Below are 21,222 nucleotides of genomic sequence, written 5' to 3' on the forward strand. Positions count from 1 at the left end.
TGCAGCTCAGCAGAACACCCGCCCCCACCCTCCCCCCGGCCCCACCCCCGCAGCCCGACCCCTGGCGGTGGCGACCTTGACCACCCCGGACGGTCCTGGGGATTGGAGGAGGGGCTGCCCTGGGGCTCCCCTGGGGACTGGGAGTGGCGGCCACCTCCGCGTCGCCGTCAGCTACCGGGACCCGAGCATCCGACCCCTCCGCTCCGGCCCCGCCAAGGCTCCCCTGCACCCGGCGATCGCCTGCCCCCGCGCGCCCTACGCGCCTCTCCTCTCGCTGCCGGCGAGGGCGCCCGACTTACCCCTCGTGCAGGGGCCGGGGCTGGGTAGGGAGGTTACATCGGGGTAGGGCTCGCCTCTCCGGCCCACGGGACTGTCGCGATCGCGCTGCCGAACTCTGGGTGCGCGTCGCTCGTCGCTCTTCTCCCCCCCACCCCCCACCCCCGACCCCTCCTTCTCTCCTGTCTCTCGGCTCTTTTTTCCGGGTTAATTACGTTTTGCATTAAAGCAAAACCCAGCCCCGGATGTGAGTACAATGCTCCGCGGAGCCCGCCGGGGGAGGAGAGGGGTGCCGGGGCGCCGCGGGCTGCGCGGAGGAGGCGGGGGCGGCGCGCCGTACAGGCGCCGCCCGACCCCCTAATGCAGTCGGCGGCCGCGCAGGTGGGAGCCGGGCCGCAGAACTCGCCAGACCCCGCCGCGCACGCGAGGCCTGGCCGGGGACGCGGCTGGGCAGCAGGTGTCGGCGCTGGGGCATCCTAGCAGGAGGAAGCGGGCCAGCGCGCGGGCTCAGGCTCGCTCTTTTACCCCACGTCTTCATCCTCCGGTCCGGCGGCGTTCGAATCCTAAACCCAGGGTTAGGGTCAGAGAGGTGGTCTGTAATGCGCCCTAGGAGCCCAGTGGACCCCAACAGTTTAATCGGGGTCCTAGGGATGTTTGCAGAAAGTGGAGCATTGGGAGACGGCAGGCGTGAGGTTGTCCAGGGGGACCCAAGGGAACCTCTGTGCTCTGGGGTTCCACTGGGGTACCTCGTCGGAGCCACATGGCAATCTATGGGTATCCATCCCGTTCCGGATGAGGAAACAGAGACTCCGGGACGTGAATTGGCCCTGGATCCTCAGTTAGCAAAGGCAGGTCTGTTGGGTTCTGACGCGGCCTCCCACGTGAGGAGGTAGACAATTTAAATACAATCGAGTCAGGCAGACATCATCCGAAACCGAAATATAGTGGATTCGTTCTGGGACAGGGCACAGTGAATGACAGGCGACTTCTGGGGACTCCAATGCCAACGAAGCGAGTAACGAGTAACGTGCGGATTCCAAGAGGCCTTAGGGCAGGAGACCGGGCAGGACCAGGATGCCACTCGAGGGAGGGAAGCGAGGGCCAGGTCACATCCAGAAGTGTAGGGGAAAGGAGCTCGTGACAAGTCCCAGCTGAAATAGCACAGCTAGAGAAGGGGGCTCCAGGCAGGTGAGCCCACAGCACACACCCCAGAAACAGCGTGAGGAAGTCGCACATTTCCTCTTCCATTTTGATCGCTCAAGCGAAAATGGGCCACACCGCTCTCTCGGGTGTGAAAAGAGACTGCTTTAGAACATTTTGCTCTGAATAAGGAAGGAAAAAACAAACTCCCTTGAAATAAATATATCAGTGTCAATTTTTGGCGTGTGCTCCTGAAGATTTTGGGCCAAGCACTTAGGGTTCAGGCAGCCTTCGCAAACCAGATATTCCCAACTTTGAATCCCAGCCCGGCCTCTTCCTAGCTCCCTTCCCTAACCAAGCTGTTTAATGTCTCAGTGACTCAGTTTCTACATCGGGGTCAAGATCAAGCTTCAGGGTCAACATCTGCAAAGTTTAAATTACAGACCATCACAAAGGTGCTATATAATTTTTACTTAAAAGTTAAATCACCATTTTTTGTGCGAAAAGGAGAACAATTCCATTGGGGTAATCAAACTGGGCCAGTTCCAGTCTGATTCTCTGAATGAGCCTCCCAAAAGAAAGTTCCACTGGAACTGATGGTCTACGGTATGAGCAGTGAGGTGAGAGTCTCAGATTTTATAGGATGGTCCCTATTAAATCCCATAAACTGAACTCCCTGTGGGGCCTGCCTGACTCACTCAGTCTCTGAGCCACAACTATTTTCTGAGCACTACTGTGTTGGATGCCTGGGAGGCAGAAAAGCCAAAGCCTCTGGTGTCCTTGGGAGGATATAAGAATGACTAGAAGGTTGAGGCAGCCCTTCTCTCCTGTACAGGCCACGGGAGTGGCACAGCCATGTTCAGGACATCAGCATTTAGAAGAGTAAGATGTGCTGTGTGGGGCCAAGTTTCTCAGGAAGGGTGTGACTTGGAATGAGTACAGTTGTGGGGACAGTTGGAAGGGGAGAGACAGGAGCTGAAGCAGGGTCATGAGTGTCCTTTGGGCTGTGCTTATATTTCTCATATTCCTCTGGGAGCCCCTATTTACTGCCACATCTGTCACTGGCCAGGACCTGGCTCCAACTACATGACAATTTCTGCACTGATGTTCACCTCCATTCCCCTGGATTTCACAGGGCTTCTTCAGAGGGCCTCCAGCACTTCCTCCAAGAGGCTCCACAGAGCAGGTGTCCACTAAGGTCAGCCTGCTGCCAGTCCTTTTGTATGTTCTCTCTCTCTCCCTCTCTCACTTTCTCTTTCCTCTCTCTCACACACAAAACCATAAATGTCACCATCTTAAAGTTCATATGCAATCATATTTAGTACATTCCCAGTGTATTCCCAGTGTTGTACAGCTGTCACAACTACTTCCAGGCCATTCTCATCCCCCACACCTACTCTATGTCACACTCCATTCCTCTTTTCTCATGACCCCCAGTAACCACTAACTTGCTTTCCACCTGACCTGTGAGCTGCCTGTTTTTGATATTTCATATGAAAACATGGAGGCTTTTTTTGTCTAGCTTTTTTATACTTAATTTGGAGGGTGGTGGTACTGGGGTTTGAACTCAGGGCTTCATGCTTGCTAGACAGGCACTGTACCACTTGGGCCATGCCTCCAGCCCTTTTTGCTCTGGTTATTTTGGAGCTAGGGTCCCACTGTTTGCTCAGGCCAGCCTGGACCACGAGCCTCCTATTTCATGCTTCCTGCTGTAGCTGGGATGACAGGTGCACGCCACACCCAGCTTTCTTCCATTCAGACGGTCTCTCACAAACTCTTTTTGCCCAAGCTGGCCTTGAACGTGACAAGTAGTTAGGATTGCAGACATGTGCCACTGCACCCTGCTTTATACTCACTTTTGCCATATCTTCATTCTACTACTTTAGAAACTATTGCCATTGCTTGATTTGATGCATTAATTTTTTTCAATGAAATAAAAAGCCCTGAAAATGTGACTCTTATCTGTGAGGAAAGGCATATCAAAAAGGGCTTTCTAAGGCTAGCAGAATGGCTCAAGCAGTAAGAGTGCCTGCTAGGAAGCGTGAGCCCCTGAGTTCAAACCCCAGTGTTGCAAAAAACAAAAACAAAAACAAAAAAACATTTAGGCCAGGCCCTGGTTATCCTAGCTACTCAGGAGGCAGAGAACAGGAGCACTGAAGCTCCAAGTTCAAACCCTGGTACTGAAAAAAAAAAAAGGACTTTTGCATCAACTATTTCAGCCTTCTCACTGGACCAGTGTGAAATGAGGTTTAACAATTTCCTCAAAATTTTGAACTAGTTGGTGCAGAGGTGGTTCTAGGACCCAGGGTTTACTACCCCACAAAATCTTCTAATATTGGTACAGGAATTTTTCCATTAAGGTGGAGACCTCTCACCCACAAGCTAAGAAAGCCTCATATTCTACCCTAGCTATTTATTTCTGAACTTTCCACCAGTTTCAATATTTATAACTGGTTAACTAGATGACCTAATAACCTCCAGTGTTGAGCCCATGTCCCCTCCGGGGACTGTATTGTTCTCTGTCCTCAGAGATCCCTAGGATAAAGCTGGGGCTAGTTCCTTCCACTGGAGAAAGGACACTTGTAGGACAAGGTGTCATAGTCATTGGTTTCATCCTGTTCGACCCATTTAGTTTTGCATGGAGATAAATTGTTTCAAGGCCACACATTACACCTCTAGCAAGAGCTGGTCATTTTTTAAGGGGCTGTTATTCATTGTAATACCAAAGTACAATTCCACATTTCTAGAATTTCCAATTCTAGAAAGATCACTCAAACTACTAATCTGTTCAGGCTACTCATTCAACAATTATCTGAACATGTTTGTCTTTCTCTTCCCACACACATTCCACTTATTTCCAAGGCACTTAGTACTGAGTGCTTTCCACGTATTACCTCATTCAAGCCTCACAGTGACACTGAGAGCCAGCTACTATTATTTCCCCATTTTATGGTGACGAGGTGATGAAGGCATAAAGATGAAAGCTGGATACAGACCTGGGCAGCCTGATCCCAGAGCTTGCCCTCCTCCCTGTGAGCTACCCATACAGGCAATGTTGACCTTGTGATGGATTCAGAGAGACATAAAACAAAGCTCTTTTCTCTCCACAGTTTTGTATTTATCATTTTTTAGAATCTCCTTTCCATTCTACTGACCAATTCCATGTTTAAGGGTATGTCCTACCAAAAGTTTTGTGACTAGCCAGGTGGGGTGGCACAAACCTGCAATCCCAACTACTAGGGAGGAAGAGATTGATGGGATCATGATCTAAGCCAACCAAGGCAAAAAGTTAGTGAGACCCCCATCTCAAGCAACAAACCAGCTGTGGCAGTGCATGTCTGCCATCCAGCTATATGGGAAGCATAGATAGGAGGATTTGCAGTCCAAGGCCAGCCTGGGCAAAAATGTGAGTCTTTATCTGAAAAATAACTAAAGCAGAAAGGCTGGAATTATGGCTCAAGTGGTAGACCATGAGTTCAAACCCCAGTAAAAATGTGTGTCTATATAAATGCAGAGATATCTGCACACACATATATGAATGTATATCTCTGTATACATCTAGATATACACATATAATTATGCAATCTTGTTCATAATGGTGAGAATTGGAAATGATTGTCATGTCTTCAGCAAGAGATTGGACAAGTAAATTTTGGTATGTGCATACGCTCTTATACCATGCTGCTATTAAAAATGAGATTGGGCTGGGGGTGTAGCTCAATGGTAGAGCACGTATTTAGAGAGAGAGAGAGCTATATGCAAAACTCTAAATGTTTCAAGTAAACTACTTCAAAGCTGTATGTATAAAATATTCCTGTTTCTATAAGTGCATTGTTCTTGACTTACATGTCTGTACAGGTAACTGTTTATTACATGAGAAAGGTCTAGAAGGACACATTGCACACTGTCACCTCAGTTCTTAGGGCAGGGCAGGAGTGGTTGTAACTGGCTGATTTCAATTCCGAGACATGGATTCTATACTGTTTAGTGTTTTATTTTGGTTTTTTTGGGTTTTTTTGGACAAGTATGCATGCATTTGGCTATCAAAAGAAGAACAATAATGATTTAAATTTTTAATGAAATTTAAAAGTTCTATGAGAAAGAAACACATTACAGCCCTCCTTCTTTATAGGGTTCCTTCTTTATAGGGAGGGAAGATGGAACATACAGAAATACCCATCCTAAAAGTCAGAAATGGAGACAGGCAGACTGGAGGGGAGGGAAAGTTCTCTGAAGAGTATCCACTGGCCACAATTGATGTCTGCAGGACATCTCTGGAAGAAGCGAACTATGGAAAGGTGAACACACAGAGGACGCTTGTCAGTGTGAAGCATCTATGTGTGCGTGGGATCTGGCCAGGGAAGATCCAGGGACAGTTCCCTGGAGCCCAGGAGGGTAGAGAACAGTTGCATGGAGAACAGGACAGGAAAGAAAAGCAGCAGGAAGATGATTTGTGCTAGGCTGAGGCTTCTGAATTTATTACTTCAGGCTTCAAGAGCCACCGAGGTTTTTGATCCTCACAATCAGAAAGGAATAGAAGCTATTGCATTGACACAGCTCTAGCGTTAAGCTGCCTGGGTTTGACTCCTGACTGTTACTAACTTGCTGAATGGCCAGGGTCCAGTTACTTTTCTTCTCTGCATTTCTGTAGAGCAGGGAAGGTGGTAACAACAGGTGGCTATCTTGTACCACTGCTGGGATCCAGTGAGCTAACCAGTCAACGCTGAGTGTGGGTGGCAATGCTAAAGATGTCTGTTTATTTTAAAAACTCAGTACCAGAGGCTGGGGGCAGAGCACTTGCCTAGTATGCACCAGGCTCTGGGTTCTACCCCCCAGCACCACAAAAATAAATAAATAAAAATTAGGGGTTGTAGGTGTGTCTCAAACAGTAGAGCACCTGCCTAGCAAGCATGAAGCCCTGAGTTCAAATCTCATGCTACCAATAATTAAATTTTAAAAAACACTATCCTTAAAGTCTTTGCATTTCATTGTGAAACATTTATTGCAAGAAGCTAACTGTTCTTTTTTCACATTCTTGGGGACAAAAAATGCTTAATCTCATTTTACAAATGGAAGAATTCAGGTTTTAAAGAAAGAGATAAACCTGAGAATCACATAGTCAGTCATGATCTAAATCCCCGAGCAAAGAATCATAGTTCAGTGTACCCTGCCTGAAGCCTCAGGCTGTCTCTTAGCCAGATTCTCAGAGCCTTGAGTAGGAACAATGGGAAGTGGGAGAGACTTCGGAAATTTCTGTTTATAGGACAAGGGAAACAGCAGTGAGGGACAGGAATAAAGTCAGCTCAAGGAAGAGAAAACTTTGGTGAACACCTGGAAGTTGTATATGAAATCCAATGTAAACAGGAGGTATGTATATACACACACACACACATCCATAATCCATCCATACATCATGACAAAATTTCTTCCTAGAACAAAGCTTGAAAACATGGCGATTCTGCAAACTGGACACTAAGATAAACCTCAACACTGAGTATGTGTCCTGTCCCCAGAAATGACACTCTGCAGGCCAAATGCACCGTTCCTATTGATTCTTGATGGTGGCATTGTGTTCCCGTGGCTTTGAATAAGTGCCGTGCACACTAGGGTTCTCTATCCCCAGGGAGGCCCTATGACTGGGGAGGAGCAGGCCCTTCCCGTTCAGAGTGAAGAACAAATGACGACATTAGCTGAGGGCCCACAGCCATGTTTTAGCACTACTTGACTTTATTTTTGCACAGACTGGTTACACCATTCCTTTCCTCAGCACTGAGCTCACAGGGGCTTCCCTTAGCAGATACTTGTGGGTAAACACAGCTGGTCCTTAGCAGGAATAAATCCTATCCCATTTTTTAGGAGATGTCCGGGATCAATAAAGTGAGTTGACTTTTCCATCAGTCATTCTCACCGTAAGCTGTTACAAAACATAGAAATAAAAAGAAAACCGGAAGGATATTTGGACATATGGCCTCCCATTATTTTGCTAACAGGAAATATATACTGCTCTATATCCCCACCAAACCTCATGCCATCATTTTACCCCCACTGTGGGATGTTAAGAGGGGACCAGGTTGGATCTTTAAGAGCTGACCTCAACGGATGAATTTGTTCATAGATTAATGGGTTCAGAGTCCCCACCTACAAGAAGGCCTGCACAAGATGCCTAATAAACTTCTATTCTCTAAAAATTACTCTGCCTGTAGCAAGTAGTTATAGCAACAGAAGATGGACTAAGACACACACACACACTCAGCACAAAGGTCAAAAGGAACAAAAAAGAAACAGTGAAATGTTTCTTCTACCTCTTTTCCCTAAACATACTGTTCTCCTTCTCAGAGATAATCAATTGTGTCTAAAATTCAGTTTGAGAAGATAACTTAAAATGTTAACAGTAATTATCTGTGTGGTGGATGATTTTAAAAAATCTTTATTTCTGGGTTTTCCAAGCATGCTTTAATATGCATGGATTTGGGCTGGCAGAGTAGTTCAAGTGGGAGAGCACCTGCCTATCAAGCTTGAGGCCCTGAGTTCAAACAGTACCACACACACACGCACACAAAGCATGGATTCTTTAATGTTTAGAGATGAAATGTTACTTTTTAAAATTTTTTTGCAGTCCTGGGGTTTGAACTCAGTACCTTGAGCTTGCTAGGAAGGTGTACTACCACTTGAACCATGCCCCCAGCCCATGGAAATATCACTTTTAAAAAGTAAATTGTTTTTGATGGCGCCATGGCTTGTGCATGTAATCCCAGCTACTCAGGAGATGAAGATTGGGAAGATTGAGGTTGGAGGCTACTGAGGGCAAAAAATTAGCATTTCAACAATAAACTGGGGTGGTACAAACCTGTGATCCCAGCTAGCTACTCAGGAGACATAAGTAGGAGGATTGAGGACTGAGGCTAGTCCCAGGCAAAAATGCAAGGCCTTACTTGAAAAATAACTACAGCAAAAAGGGCTGAAGACATGTCTCAAGTGGTAGAGTGCCTGCTTAGCAAGTGTGAGGCCCTAAATTCAGACCCCAGGATGGAAAAATGAAGAAAAGAAAGAGAAAGTGGGAGGGACGAAGGAAGAAAGGGAGGGAGAAAGAAAAAGTGAATAGTTCACAAAACCCCATCTCCAAAATAACCAGAGCAAAAGGACTGGAGGTGTGGCTCAGGCCGTAGAGCACCTGCTTTGCAAGTGTGAAGCCCTGAGTTCAAACCCCAGTCTCACTAAAAGAAAAAGAAAATCCCTCAAAGATCACATAGTTGCTTTGTGACTTAGAAAACAACATAGAAATAACTTCCTTCTCAACTTTAAAATACTTGTCATCTGTGGCTATATTTACCAAAAGCATTTTATGGCTGGGGGTACAGTTCACTGGAAGAGCTTGCATAAGACCCCAGACCATACGCAAAAAAAACCAAAAGCCAGTTTTATATTGATTCACATTATAACTTCAATCACTGGAAATACACAAAAGCTGATCACAGCCTGAAGTCTGAGCCCTAGTGAAATCCAGGTGAGTCACTGCAGACTGGGAACGTGCCCCCGGAATCTCCTTTCAAATTTCATCACAGTCTGTGTGGTGGCCCCACGTGTCTGAAAGATTACATTAAAATTAAGTGTGGCACTAGGCTGGAGAATTAGCCCTGGTTGGTTTAACACCTTCATTTAGCGATTAGGCCATAACAAACTAAATCTGTCCTTTCACCTGATACTTAATGATTCTCGGGCTGTTCTAGTTAGACAAATCGCAAGTCTACCTCCATCCTTTGATTTTGTCACAGTCCTGGCTTTTGGAAAAGACTCTCCGACTCTTCACTGCCCCTTCCTCCATCCTGGCCTCAGACTCTGAGGTATGGGCCTGGAGGGCTGCCCTGATGCTTACTGCTTGCCCTTGGCCGTGAGCTGCTGCACTTGGGTGTTTCCCAACGCTCCTCCATCTCAGCCTCCTGGGGGACCTGGTCAATGTTCTTGGGACCCTGATCCCCTTGGTGTGGCATCTGATTGTTCCACAGGAACAGGACGTCCTGGCAACATCAGTCTCTGGAATAGAACTCTGAGCCCAGAAAGTGAGAGAAAGGCCTCTGGGTAGCTAGCCAAAGTGCTTATTGATTCTGATTGAATATTTCATGTCACAAGGCCCCGTTACATGGTTTCCCAGCCCTCAGAAGACTTGAAATAGCAGGAGGATGAAGAAGCCATTGGTGGGGGGAGGGGTGGAAAAGCAAATGACTGCGTGCAGCTCATTCCTCCATCCATAAATGGAATAGGTGATGACAACAAAGGAGGAGAAAGAAAGGCAACCGAGCAGCCAGAAGTTACATGTGCTCAGGACAAATTCCATCACTCCTGGTAATGACCTTGAAGTAGGAAGAAGTGGTTGAACTGTGATCAGAGCCTCTGTTTTTGGTGGAAAGTTTCATGTGCTTTTGCTGGTGGAAGTGGTGGCCTCTGGGGAGGAGGTCAGCCACCAGGTGACAGAGCAGACTTCGTGATTCATTCACAAATGCACTCATTTTTTTAAATATTAAGAAATAAAAATGTTTTCAAGTTAATGTCCGTAGGAAAAATATTACAAGTCAAAGTCTGTGGAAGGAAAATTGTGTAAAGTATAAATACTGTGTCACAATGAAATAACACATTTATCAGAATGGCTACAATTTTTAATGGTGGCAGTACACCCTGCTGGTCAGGATGTAGATATACCTGATCATGGTATATCTACATGGGAATACAAAATGGTACACACACACACACACACACCCTGGAAAAGTTTGGCAGTCACTTTAAAATGTAAACATGCAGTCTGGGCGTGGTAGATCACATTTGCAATTCCAGCACTCTGGAGACTAAGGCAGAAGAATGTCAAGTTCAAGGCCAGCCTGGGCTACATACCCAGCAAGTTCATTCCTGGACATTATCCCAGAGAAATGAAGAATTATAGTCACACACAAAAACCTATACACGAATGTTTACAGCAGCTTTATTCATAGTGGCCCAGAGCTGGAAACAATCCACATGTTCTTCAGTTTGGTGGATAGTTCGATAAAACACGGCTCACTCAGACCAATACTCAGCAATGAAAAGAAGCAAACTACTGAGATACACACTAGCTGGATTAATCTTCAGAAAATTATGCAGAGTAGGAAAAGCAGTCAGAAGGTCACGTACTATATGGCTCCATTAGTTAGCATTTTGAAGGTAAGAGCGCTGTGGTGTAGGGAAATGGGTGTGGCTCTAAAAGCACACAGAGGTCTTTGTGCTGAGGGAAATACTCTGTGCCTGGCTAGGTGACACCTGCTATCCTGTAAAAGGTGGTACCATTGCAGGAAACTGGTAAAGGGTATGCAGGATCTCTCTGAATTCGTTCTTTCCCTTCCCCCTTTCTTCCTCCTTTTTCTTTTTTCTCATTTTGTGGTTCGGGACAAAACCCAAGGCATTTCGCATGCCAGGAGAACATTCTACCACTGAGCTACACCCCCAGCCCCAAATTATTTCTTACAATTGCCTGCGAAACTACAATTATCTCCAAATAGAAAAAGTAATTAAAGAATTTTAAAGTTAAAAAAAACTGTGAGAGTTCTGTGCTTAAATAGATGTTACCTATTTTTAAAAAAATCACTCAGAGAAAAAGGTCCCTCCTGGCGCTGTGCTAACTCAGGCATCACCACTTACCAACTTCAGAGACTGGATCAACCCAGTTTTCCACAACATGGCTCCCAGTACAGGTGGCCCTCTATATCCGTGGCTTGTGTACCGGTGGAGTCCACTGCCTGTGTACTGAAAATATACTCTAAAAAAAAAAAAAATCGTGTCTGCACTGAGCATGCGCACACTTTTTCCTTGCTGCAATTCCCTAAACAGTGCGGGGTAACAGGGATTCCCGAGGCGGTTCATCATACCGGGTACGCTCAGTGCTCTGGGGTGATGGACGTGTCCAGGATGAAGCCCTGTGCCATTTCACATAAGGACTTGAGCATCGTGACTTTGGTATCTGAGGGGGTCCTGAAACCTGTTGCAATGATGCTGAGGAGTAGCCATGCTGCTTGGCGTGACCTCCCCTTTCTTAGTGTTGCAAAACAGAACAGCGCTCCATGCGTGCTCCATTCCAGGGACCATTTGGGCGCCTGGCAGCCTCCAACCATTTTTCTGCCTCCCTTGAATAGCAAATTTTAATACCTACAGAAACTGAGCAGAACACCCCCCACCCCACTGCTACTTGAGAAAGTCTCCCACCCCAGACGCAGAGCAGTGAGTTACTCTAAAACCATGCAGCACCTCTCCCCGCACTCCGAAGGTGACAAGCAAGAATTATAGCAGAAGTCCTCAGAACAAAGCTTGTCATTAGGTGCTCCTGAGCACACTGTGGGTCAAATCGTAGCACTGAAATAGCTGCATACTCTTGAAATAGTTCAGCCTCGAGGTCTAGGGGCCAATGTATTTTTGGTTTCTCCAATTTAAGCCCTTGTACCATGACCCGTAACTACCACCCAGCTCAGAGGAGAAGGCATGATGGGTTACAAAGAACCGGGCATTAGAACTCCTCTGAAATTGCATGTGTGATGGATGACATCTACCATTGCAGTATGTCAAGGTCAAAACAGATCTGGAAATAGTGAAAGTGCTATGCTTGTAGAAAGCAGAGGACTTCTAACTTTTCCTCACCCTCACTCCCTTAAAAAGGCTGAAAAACTAACCCTACTTATATTTTAAAGTGGGCATCTTTATTTTTTAATGCTAGCTTTAAGCATTTGCAAGTGATGTACTCTGCAGATTGTTAGCACCGGACGTTTTAAAATAAAACTGTTCTGTCACTCTGTTCAGTGTAGCCTTAGAATCTAAGTGCCAGAGTAATTTGACGCCATCATCCATTTTTAAAAGCAGACATCAGCTCTGTGACATCAGAAATGTTAAGTCACTCCTTTCCCCCTTGGACTCCACTTCCATTTCACGTCCCCTAGAGAACTGAATCCACGTCAGAAATTTTTATGCCTGGACATCTTTTATTGATTGTCCTATTATTTTTTCTGAAACAAAAATGTATTTTTAAACTGATTTTTACAATTTAAAAAAAACCCTTGTGTCCATAGCTTCTCAGTGTTAAAATATTTTTTGAAACTAAGTCAATATTATGAAGACCAGGATTCTTTTATTTATTTGTTTATTGTGCAGGGGATTAAACCCAGGGCTTTGCACACACGCTAGGCAAGAGCTCTACCACTGAGTGGCACCCCTAGCTTAATATTTATTTTGTTGATTGCTAATATAAAACAATAAAATAGTATTGGAAATTGTTCTCTTAAGGAAATAAGGACAGACTTTTAAATATGTGTGTTTTATATATTTACATATGTACATATATATGTAATAGGCTTAAGTATCCATCAATTATCATTGAAAGAATGAGCAGAGTTGAGTCTGACATGGTGGTACACGTCTGTAATCCCAGCACTGGGGAGGCAGGAGGATGTGGGGTTTGAGGCTAGCCTGGGCTACATAGTGACATTCAATCTAATTAATAATAATTATGATAATAATAAGTAAACAGAGAACAGAGGCACACTGCTGGAGGTGTAGTTCAGTGGCAGAGCACGTGCTTACCGTGTACAAGATCCTGGGTGTGATTCCCAGCACTACCAAAAAAAAAAGGCTAAAAAAGGGAGGAGCAGCAGCAGTTTCTTCGAATAGAAACTAAATTTACATAAAATTTGTGAATATTCTCCTTTACAGTCTAGCCCATAGACACAAAATAAGAAGTATTGTTCAAGTCCAACTGTATTTCTGACAATGTTTGGCACTCTCCGGAGCTGGATGGAGCTTTTCAACTCCTTTTCATGACCTCTCTCTCTTTCTCTCTCTCTCTCTCCTCTCACCTCCCAAGCACCAAACCAATTTGAATTTCACTACCCACTTCCTGTGAGGTGGTCGGGACCTCCTTTGGGCATTTTTCTGGATCTGGTTTGATTCACCTGTAACCTGGCAAAATCTCTGTGTGAGTCCTGCCATCTCCTATTCTTAACATAAGGTGAGTTTGGATCCCTCCACGCCAAAAAACCTTTTCCACTTCGTCCTTAGGATAACCAAAGTGACAAGAGCCCAGGAGCCCTGGGGTCCCTACCTTCACTTATCCCTGTCTAGGTTTGCAAGAACAGGGCTCTGTGCAAAGGAAGGCACCAGCCAGTGGAAGCCATCTCAGACAAAACTTCAGAGGACAAGGTGACAGCAAGAAAGAGGAAGGCGAGGTCTGCTCTCTGGTTTAGGAAACCCAAGCCAAGTTCCTGTTTCAAAGACTGGAGTCTTAAAAAAACTCATGAAGTTCAGAGAGCTTTCTCCCCATGTCGCCCACGTGATCTCCTTGCCATCTCTGGAAATAGATGATCTTCCTTTTAAAAAGATCTCTAGATCTGGCCACCCCCCCTGCACCGCCATCCTCAGCCAGGGTCTCCAGACACTGGAAAATTCACATTACTGACAAGAAAAAGAACAGGGGGAAACTGAAAGAAAAAAAGACTGTGCATCAAAGCGTTTTCTGTGGTTTGGAACGGTTTTATTTCAGGATTTGTGGCTTTTTCCCTCCTTGTCTTTTCCAGGCTGAGACAATACTGAAAACACCCTGGTGATAATGTGAGCACGCTCTTCTGTCTGATCCCACAGGAGACCAATCCTTAGCATTGGAGGTTAGAGGGAGAAGACGAAAGGGGGCTATGTCCAAAGAGGAAGAGCCAGTTTCAGACAGGAACTGCCACAGGCAGACACAGCCTCCACCTTCAGTTCCACACAGACTTCACCCCCGGAGGTGTCCCCCCCACTCCTCCAGTGCCTGACAAAGAATACCCAAAAGCCAGGGGCAGTGGCTCATGCTTATAATCCCAGCTACTTGAGAAGTGGAGAATGGGGGGATCTAGGTTCAAGGCCAGTCCTGGTAAAAAGTTAATGACACCCCATTGCAACGAAAAGCTGGGCAAGGTGGTACACACCTGTCTTCCCAGCTACCTGGAAAAGATAAGTAGGAGGCTCAGAATCCAGACCAGGCAGAGGAGACAATACAAGACTACTCAAAAACTACAGCAAGGCTGGAGGAGTGGCTCAAGCAATAGAGCACTGCCTAGCAAGTGCAAAGCCCTTGAGTTCAAACCCCAGTACCACCACCACCACCACCAAATAATAATAATAATAAAAGCAGAAAGGGTTGGAGGTGTGGCTCAAGTGGTACAGCACCTGCCTAATTAGCATGAGGCCCTGAGTTCAAATCTCACACTCCCCTCCCCCATTCCCTAGAGAAGTCTCACCTCTTTGTACCATAGTACTCCTACATTCCTCCATTGGGCAGTTTTCTTCCACTAAAACAGGTGTCACAATGCCTATCATACAATGTATTGTATTTGTAAAACAAACCTGCCTAACATACAGTAGATACTAGGCTACTGTAATACTAACCGTGAGGTATGCTTGTCACATTGGGTTGTCTTGTTTACCTGTTTGTCTTCCCTTTGAATTCTAGATGTTTAATCATTTTAATGTCCTCTCAGAACCTGGAATATGGAAGATAGTCAATAGGTACTCCCTGAATTAACTCATCAGCTAATTAATACTTGGTCCTGCTCCCACCCTGGCCCCATTTCCCTTGCTGGTCAAGATTTCCTCGGCCCTCTCTGCCCTCTTAGTTCTCTGAACTAAGGTTCTGAAATTCAAACTCTGAATAAAAGTGGGTGGGCCTCAATTGGATGAAATGCCAATACTTTTCTTCCCAGAAATACTCCAGAGAGTTTTTGTCAGCAAACATACACAGGGACCCTAGGCTTGTTAGCATTTCTGGGGCTACTGCAGAAATGTGGCAAGTTCAAATTAAAACCAGATTCCAAGGTGGTATTTATACTGAAAGAATTTTAAAATGCAGAGACCATCAGTCTTCTCAATGATCTTCAAATAAGGAAGAACAAAAGGCATTTTGAAAGAGAAAAAGAAGAGAGGGAGAAAAAAGGGGAGGAAGACAGGAAGGGAGAAAGAACAGGGAGGGAGAGAGGAAGAACCAAGGGAAAGACAGAAAGCTGCCGGTGGCCTTCAGAGGAGGCAGGAGGAGATGGAGGTTAAACACGATCAATTAAACACTGTTTCCTGCCCCTGCTTCCTCTTTAACCTGCCACTAAAAATGACAGTGGAAGGAAGGGACGAAAACCCCCAAGGAGAAAGAGAATATGAAAACTTCAACTGCCAACAAAAATTTCCAATTTTACAAAGCCGCTCATGCCTGTGATCCTAGCTTTTTGGGAAAGAGATTGGGAGAATCTCTGGTCCAGGCCACAGGACCAGGGGTTGGAGAGAAGTTAGGGACACCCACATACACTCCCATCCCCCGCCCTCTCAACAGAAGTAGCTGGGTGTGATGATCCCAGTGACAGCAGGAAGCACAAATAGGAGGATCATAGTCCACTCAGGCCTGAACAGAAAGCAAGACCTGGTCTCCAAACTCCAAAATGACCAGAGCAGCCTAGCAAGCAGAAGCCTGAAGTTCAAATCCCTGTACTGCCAATTTCATGAAACATAATAGCTAAGAGAAAAAAGTGGCAACTAACCTATCACAGAGGAAATTCTAGGCATGCAAGGTTAGAGGTCAGTCAGAAACCAGGTGTTTGGCCTCTCCAAGTCCTAGTCAGGCCCAGGTCTAGCTGACCAGGACACTGGGGAAGCTAAGAGAAGGTGGTGTCTGGGTGGGGCTGAGGGTTTCCCTGAGAAGGACGATGACTGAGAGGTTGGTCAGGCTCCAGACTTGTGACTCCCAGGGCAATGCAGGTGGGGCAGCCGTCAGTGTTCAACCCCACACTGTTAACACTTTCAAACAGGTTTGGGGCACCTCACTCGTAAACGTGAGCCACCATCACGGACCATCAAACATGGTCTCCTCCAAAACACAACACAGACTTTGGTAAACAAATGGTGGAGGCGAGGGAGTGGAAGAATCAGAGTCAATGAGAGGAGAGAGAAAAATTGTAGTCATGTTGAGGTGAAAGAAGATACTGCATTCACTTTAAAATGATAATTTTTTAATTATAAACCAGAAAAAAAAAGATTTTGAATGTTTTCATCATAAAGAAATGATCAATGGTTTGTTTATTTGCTTGCTTTTGGGTTTTTTGAGACAGGGTCTCACTAAGTAGCTTAGGCTGGCCTCCAACTTGTGATTCTTTTGTTTCAGTCTCCCTAGTGCTGGGATTACAGGTGTGCATCACTGAGCCAGGCTAAGTGATCATCACTGAGGAGACAATATGTTTAACCTGAATTAAAAATTATGCAGTGCATACATATATCAAAACACCATATGGTACCCTGTAAACATGATTTTACGTATCACTTAAAAATATACTTAATTTAAAATATATAGAGAGAGATATTGCGGTTGGGGTAGAGTATGTGTTTAGCTCAAGGTGCTGGGTTCAATCTCTAGCATCAAAAGTAAATAATTAATTGAAATATATATCATATAAATATAATTTGCACATATATAACGCATACAGAATAATATGTTATATACATACAAAGGTGCTCCTCAGAACGTTCAGAAAACAAAGAAGAACACATTGAAATTATAAAAAAGACAGCAAAAATAATTCAATAGTGGGCTTAAAAGATAAAGTTGAGGAAACCTATCAGAGAGTAAAACAGAAAAAAACGTAGGCAGGATGGAAAAATAGATACACAATTAGATACAAATCACAGAGATTCAGCTAAGTAAGATAAATAATAAATAAGAAAAATAATACAATTAAAGAAGAGTTCAGAAAGAGAAAATAAGAAGTTCATGCAAGATAGGATCCAAATCTGAAGGGCATCAGTTTTAAAGGGCTCCATGAGTGCCCAACCCAGTGAATGAAAACAGAACCACCCACACCAGATTTCAGAACTTCAGGGAGAAAGGGAAGATCCCAAAGGCCTCCAGACAAAAAGAAACAGAAGCCAGGGACTCGGAAAGGCCTAGGACTTCCTAACTGTGGCTGTAGAATCTGAAAGACAAAAAGACAGGGCCTTGCAAAGGAAAGCTGTCCAATATCTAGGCCTTTTTTACCCATCCCAAGTATAACCAATCACAAAGATACATAGAGCTATTTTTCAGGCATACATTATCTCAAAAAATTCAATTCCCACCCATTCATTCTCAAGATGCTACGAAAAGACGTGCACCTCTAAGACGGTGGGGGGAGGGGGAGGAGAGACGACCTGAAAAGATTTCGGGAAACACAGGGTCCATATAGGAGAGAGGCAGAGAGAATGCCCAGGAAAGACAGAATGACAGCCATGCATTAGACCTGGGGACAAAGCTGTCGGCATCAGAAATAAGGACAGGACAATTCAGAATTGTTCAGAGAAAAAATAAGGCCATTACCCAATGTGTCTGAAAGTATTGGGAAGAACTTTATAATTCTGTCAGAATATTGGAAGATGAATTGATGACAGATCCATAGAAGACCAATTAAACAATAAAAGCAACTGGGAAAGGGGTGTGGCTCAGTGGTAGAGCACTTGCACAGCACCTGGGAGGCCCTGTGTTCCATACTCAACATGGCAAAAATAACAATAAGAACACGGTAATTAATCCCATGGAATACAATAATGAAGGAAAAAAGAAGTCACTGAATGTGCCTCAGGCTGTCTCTGAACAAGACTTGTGTCAATAATAGTGCTTGCATTGAATACTGATCGTATACCACTGGAAGGTAGAGTAGGACGAGAGGTACAAATCTCCTATTTCATAAGAAGATATCCATAGAAGGAAAAACATCAAGAACTAGCCCAAAAGTTCAACAGCCAGAAAGTTTAAAGGGATTGGCTCTCAAGTGAACGTGACACAATTGGAGACAGGGACTATTTTGCTGTTGTCACGAGCCTTCTAGTAACATAGGATTTTTTTTCAACTGTGTGCATCTGTTACTTCTACAATGACAATTTTTAAATCCCCAAGACAGGCATTTTGAGCTCTGCCCCAGTTCCTTCTCTCTCATGCTATAGGGTCTTATTTTCTTGCATGTCAGTGAGGCCCTCTCCTAAAGTGGATGGTAGTCTGGCCTTGTGTGAAGGGTCTTTCAGACTGTCCTCTGAAACTGATGGCCACTGGTGTCTCTCTCTTGTCCAAAACACTTAGAATTCTTATACAACCATCAGGGTGAACAGGAAGAGTCTTGGGGACATTGTTAAGTTAAGCAGCCTGGGGAAATTTTTACTACATTTTCTTTCCTGTATGATGACACTAAGAGGCAGAGTGAGCACAGAGTGCTGTCACGCATTTGATCACCTACCACGCTACCACTCCCTGCTCTCTGACGGTCCTGGTCTGCCCAACTGCCCTTGATCCTGATGGGATGTTTTGGCCTCTCTTCCCAAACAGAACTTTCTGACCCTGGGGCTCTACTGTTGTCTGAATGTTGGTGTCCCTCCACCACAATTCATATGTTGACACTTAATCCCCAGTGTGTTAGGTTAAACACAGGAGCCCTTTGGACTTAGAACAGGATTAACACCCTCACAAAAGAGACCCAAGGGAGTGTGTCTGTCCCTTCATCCACACAAGGGTGAACCAAGGCACCATCTATGAAGAAAACTAGTATCTTACCAGACCCCAAACCTGCAGGTGACCTGACTTTGAACTTCACAATCCCCAGAATCCCCTAGGAGCAGTTATTGTTCATTGTTTATAAATTACCCAGTATTTTGTTATAGCAGCCCAAATAGACCAAGGCAGGACCATATCCAACACTGAGTGTGGTGTGACTCAGTAGCTCTGCTGAGCAAGCCCAGGGGCCTTGGAGGGCAGCAAGTAAAGGTGATAGGTTTACTTTACAGTTGAATAACACAGTTGGGTCAAAGGATGCAGGGAATTGCATAAGTGGTTGTTAGTACCACCTCTACATCTTTTTCTTTTCTTTTTTCTTTTTTGGTGGGGGTGATTGAATCCAGGGTCTCTAGAGCATTTTGAGCACAACTCCATCCCTCTGTTTTTATTTCTTCCTGGTGGCTTTGTCTAGGTCCTGGAGGCATCACTGGTTGAGGATCCAGAAAATACCAAGACTAGCCATGCTCTACCACTGATACCCTGGGTAACTTTGAGCAAGATATGATTGCTTAGCCTCATTTTTTCCCCCTGCAAAATAAAAGGGTTAAGCTAGCTGATTACTATGGGCCCTTCTGGTGCTAACAGTGTTGGAATTGGGACTGTTTGCAAACAGGTGGGTCCATGCACAGGACTGCTAGAGGCCCCTGTCACCCTGAATGGCAGTGGCATTGTTAAATACCAGAGTTGGAATAACAGCACCAGGTGGCAGAGGGTGGAGCCAGACAACAGATGTGAAAAAGGAAGTAAAATAACATGCAGGGAAACTGCAGGTGGGCTAATTCATGAAGAAAGGAGCAGTCCCTGTCTCACTTCAGGTCACTTTGATAACAAGGCTCCACTGGCCTGCAGTTTGTGCCCACTGTGAAGCTCAGAAATCCAGAAAACAGTAATGGTATTTTTTCCATCAGAGTCACTGAATTTGAAGAGAACCACTGGGACTACGGGGTGGAGGAGCCAATGAGTATTTGGGGAGAGAGTTACAAGGGAATGAGGTAGAGGAAGAGAATTCTGGAAAGAAACTAGTTACGAGGAGCGAGTTAGGGTGGTTAGCTGCCTGGTACACTTGTACTTATCCTATCTTCAAAGATACCTCCCTCTCACCACAACTCCCCTGAGAAATGCTGCTTTCCCCCTGGGCTCCAGAGGGGAGGCTTAACTCTCTTCTGTAACTTCTGGTAGATTGGCCTCCAACTGGTTTGGTTTAGAACAATTAAGGAGTTCCACCCAGCTAATTTGATCATTGATGAGTCTGTAACCTAAACTTGGCCAAATCAGTCATCTTTCCTGAGATAGTTCAAATGACAGCTGGAAATAACAACAACAGCAACAACAAAACAATCAAAAACACCCCAATCCTCTTGTACGTGTGGAAGCTATATCTCTGGCTGATGGAGAAATTTGCTCCATGAGAATGAAGCCTACAGGCAGGAGAAAACAATAGCAAGAGTTCTAGGGGCTCCTGAGCACACTCCCTGAAGCCTGGCACTGTTGACATTAGAGAAAGTAAAAACACTTCCTGAGAGGCTGGGGTGTCACTCAGCAGTAAAGTGCTTGCCTAGCATACACAAGGTCCTGTGTTCCATTCCCAGCATACACACACACACACACACACACACGCCCAGAGAGAAACATAAGCTCATCTGAGGAGGTGACAGTTGAGTAGAGGCCTGTGTGAGATTACAGAACGAGCCATGCAAAGATCTGGGGGGAAAGGAAGATTATAGGTAAGGGAAGGCAGGTGAAAGGCCTTGTTTCAAACAGCTTCCAGTTTCCACTGGTCAAGAAGTAGCACAAAGGCCTTGTTGTTGAGGAAATGTGTAAGAGGTAGGGTCAGAAAGATGGCAGCACCACACTATGTGGAGGTATCGCAGGACTTATGTTCAGTAGCATTTCACGTGGGAAACAATGAATATTTCACAGCTGGGACAAGGCATTGGTATTAAGAGTTTGGGCATAGGGCAGATGGAGTGGCTCAAGTAGTAAAGTGCCTGCTCACAAGCATGAGGCCCTGAGTTCAAAATTCAGTACTGCCCCCCTCCCAAAAGTTTGGTCCACTCAGTTGAGCATCCGTGGCTCACACCTGTAATCCTAGCTACTTGGGAGGTTGAGATCAGGAGGACAGAGGTTCGAGGCTAGCTGGGACAAATACTTCATGAGACTCTGTCTCCAAAGATAAACAGAGGGACTGGAGGGGTGGCTCAAGGGATAGAGCGCCT

At 45.3% G+C, this 21,222-nt stretch overlaps 1 protein-coding gene across 2 annotated transcripts in view; it reads right to left on the reverse strand.

The window, feature by feature from the left end:
- The window catches only part of Plekha2 (pleckstrin homology domain containing A2), a 63,838-nt gene extending 63,379 nt beyond the window's left edge, over window positions 1-459 (reverse strand). The window contains exon 1 of one of the 2 annotated variants that reach the window (XM_020164411.2): window positions 300-459. The gene's annotated coding sequence lies outside the window, so the exon portion shown is untranslated. The remainder of the gene's footprint in view (window positions 1-299) is intronic. The other variant, XM_020164413.2, reaches the window with a different exon arrangement.
- Between the last annotated feature and the right edge of the window lie 20,763 nt (window positions 460-21,222).

This window comes from Castor canadensis, chromosome 14, assembly GCF_047511655.1.
Source record: "Castor canadensis chromosome 14, mCasCan1.hap1v2, whole genome shotgun sequence".
NCBI classification, from domain to species: Eukaryota; Metazoa; Chordata; class Mammalia; order Rodentia; family Castoridae; genus Castor; species Castor canadensis.